General features: G+C 41.2%; 1 long non-coding RNA gene across 1 annotated transcript; it reads left to right on the top strand.

The window, feature by feature from the left end:
• Window positions 1–435: 435 nt before the first annotated feature.
• LOC138921049 (uncharacterized) lies at window positions 436–2,816 on the top strand. The gene is made up of 2 exons (XR_011433293.1): window positions 436–686; window positions 1,206–2,816. It is a non-coding gene; the product is annotated as an uncharacterized lncRNA (long non-coding RNA).
• The last annotated feature ends 769 nt before the right edge of the window (window positions 2,817–3,585 follow it).

Here is a 3,585-nt window from a genome sequence, read left to right as displayed (position 1 = left end):
CGTGGTTTTACTTCAATTGCCATGAGACATTATGAACAAAAACAAAAATTCTAAAAAATAAATGCCACTTCTTTCAATGACTGAATGATGAGTACAATATATACTGATTCTGTGCGTGTGTTATTGCAGAACAATAAAGAACCCTCAACTCAGTCTGTTTCCTTTGCTGTGAATGCACAGCTGGAAGAGGTCTTAGGAGCTTCCTCATCTACCTCTTCCATTGTACAAATAAGCAAACTGAGGGTCTGGAGCACATTTAAACTGTACTTAAGAAAGAAAGGAGACAGGATCTCTCTTGACTCTTTGTTGAGCACAGTCTCACTAATCTGGAGGTCTTCACAAAGCAGTGGCCAAAAGCAGGACCAGATGATGAGTGAAGAATCAGGGTGTCTAGTCAGTATTTATGGACAGCTCCTACTATCTTCTATAACAGTTGTATGATTAAAAAGTGGCATGAAATGGTTCCGGCACTGGAAGATACAAAAATATCATGTGCCTAGAATCAGCTTGTACAGTGAAAAGTGCAGACCCCAGAATCAGGTAGAACTGAAGAGTGAATGACTTCTCCTTCACCTGTACGACCTTGGGCAAGCTACCGCGCCTTTCTGACACTCCGCTTATCCATAAATCGGAGTTAAAAATACCTGCTTCATGGAAGTGCAGTGCAGCCTAAGTGAAATAGCATGGTAAGTTCTCAATAAATAGCTATCCCCCTGCCTCATTAAGAAATAGTTTTTAAAATGAGAACTCAGTTTAAAAGCCCAAATTAAGGAATGAATGAGCAATGTCTGATTTTATGGATGTGTCCATTTGGGGGCTAAGTTGTGCTTTGACCCTTCTAAGGACCGCTTCTGATTAATTTCTTGGAGGTCGGTTTGCAAACCTCATTTGATTGATGGCACAGATCTAGCCAGAGTCAAGCTGATGGGAAGCCACAGATGACAGAAATCAACAATAGGATGTGGAAAATCACAGAGAACAGACACATGGTATTTATAGAGGTTGTAGAATCGGACCTACCAGAATGTAGCAGCACAGCATCACACATTGTACTCTGCCTGTTACACTCTGCCAGCCTTCTATTCCCAAGGATTGATAGCAACATTGATATGTTACAGATTGTAGACATGGATGGACTCTAGAATGGTTAACTGTGAGCATTTATAGACTTGACATTTTTTCTTTTCCCTTCTCTTAAAATCCAGCAGATGGCAGTCTTTCCCTGTGGTTAGCCCACCTTTGGTGTCACCTGCCCTGGACCAGCGGAAGAGAAATCACCTTTAGTTATTATGTCACAATGACATACATGTTTGTTGAACTGTAACAATATCATCCATTAGCCTATCAGGGGCTGGAAGCATTTTGGACTCAAGCAATGATGAGTTTTTATTTTCTCATTTAATTTTTTATTTTTAAATCTCCATCTCAGTTTCTAAAATGTATAACTGGAAAATAAAGGAGAAAACAAGGAAGACACGCAGGGAATATAAATATGCATTTGTGGTAAAATTATTTGTTCTTGCAAGAGAAGACAAATCACTCCTGGTGTCAATGTGAGGTTATGATTTCACTCCATAGTTTAGAATGAAAAGAAAGGCATGTGGTTTGTGGTGTATATTTGTGCAGATGTGTGTGAAACAACGTGTTTTTTAATCACTCCTGCTTCTAGAGCAAACAGTCATTCTGTCCAGCCGTTGGTGCCAGCCTTGGGCTGGTTAGCTAAGGGCAGATTTTATGAAACCAGAGCCAAACAAGCTTAACTCATATGAGATAAGTTCTCTTCCATTTCTAAAACTGGGAAAGTAAGAAAATAAATTGCATGCAAAAGGAAAATAAATTGCATGCAAAAGTCCATGTATCCTTGGATGTTTCTCAAACTATCTTTGTGTTTTAAATCTACTTTCTCCTTTTAATAGAGATCAGTAGTTTATTCTCAAAAGGATGTTCCTTAAAGGGAGCAATATTACCAGCCCTCCTTTCTCAGCAAATCCTCAATTTATTACGGGGAAACTGATCACCTCTCTGCAAGCTTGTTTCTGACTCTCGTACTTCAAATTAGTTTATTGAAACTGTTGGGCTGCATGCTGTATTTCAATAAGAGCATTTACGCTCACAGCTGGTGGCTCTTCCCGAAGGAGGGGCTCTGAGCTAGAAGCCTTCCCAGGAGATTGAAGCTTAGCCTGCTTCTGTCTCTCACAGAGACCGTTGTTGTCATCAGGCCCTTTGCCACCAGGAAAACAAAAATTACCCAGTTTTGGGGCTGGCCCCATGGCCGAGTGGTTAAAGTTTTGTGCACTCCACACCTGTGGCCTGGGGTTCACAGGTTCAGATCCTGGGTGTGGACCTACTCCACTCGTCAGCCATGCTGTGGAGGTGACCCACATTCACCGTAGAAGAAGACTGGCACAGATGTTAGCTCAGGGCTAATCTTCCTCAAGCAACAAAAGAGGATTGGCAACGGATGTTAGCTCAGGGCAAATCTTCCTCACAAAAAATAAATGAATAAGGGGCCAGCCCGGTGGCTCAGTGGTTGTGTTCGCATGTTCCACTTTGGTGGCCCAGGGTTCACTGGTTCAGATCTCTGGTGCAGACCTACACACTGCTTGTCAAGCCATGCTGTGGCAGATGTCCTACATATAAAGTGGAGGAAGATGGGCATGGATGTTGGCTCAGGGCCAATCTTCCTTGGCAAAAAGAGGAGGATTGGTCATGGATGTTAGCTCAGGGCTAATCTTCCTCAAAAAAAATAAAGAGAAAAGAAAAAAAATGAATGAAGGAATGAATAAAAAATAAATAAAAATCATTATTAAAAATCACCCAGTTTTTTTTCACTTTAATTATTGAGGATTTGGGGGCCTATGTTGAAATTTATGCAGCTTTTAAATACAAAAAGCCATCTTAATGTGTGTATATTAAATAGTAGCTATTTCTCAGGAAACAGTCAGTGACAAAAGATGCCCAACTAATAGAATTAGGGAAAAAAGAAGCAAAGTTTGATCCCAAACAGTTATTTAATAGCTTTATGCAAAACAGTACAGTTTCACAGTTTGAGTAGAAAAGATGTTATTATTACATTTTGAAAATCTTATATGCAAAGAATTTTACAACAACACAGTAGTGTCTAGAATAGATTTTAAAAGATTTTTATACTAGACTTTTTCTTATGGACTCTGCTAATACCCTAAATGTGACGTTACTAACGCACACGTCAGGATTTACAGGGTGAAAGAAGAGAAAGATGCTTAGGCCCCCTCCTTTATTCACCCTCTGTCCAGTTTAGAAACGACTGAGTACTCAGGTACCTAAATGAGCAAGTACTCAGGTGTCTAACTTTTAGGCCAGGTGGGAAAGCGAGCAGATGATAACGAAAGAAGAGGCAAGAGAAAGATGATGGGAATGGTGACGACGGTCCAGAGACGTGACAACTGCAGGATGAGGCAGAGGGAGAGCTGCGTGCTCCCCGGACGAGGCTGCCCTGATGAGCTGCCGGCATTTGAGAAACACCGACGGCCGAGCTTCTCTGGCAACCGCAGTGCAGCAATATTCCCATAAAAAGCCCCAACAGTTATCCCAGCATCGATGCAC

The sequence above is a fragment of the Equus caballus genome, chromosome 27, assembly GCF_041296265.1.
Source record: "Equus caballus isolate H_3958 breed thoroughbred chromosome 27, TB-T2T, whole genome shotgun sequence".
NCBI lineage: Eukaryota > Metazoa > Chordata > Mammalia > Perissodactyla > Equidae > Equus > Equus caballus.
The sequence above is the reverse complement of the archived record's forward strand: the minus strand, read 5'-3'. Positions and strand labels throughout refer to the sequence as shown.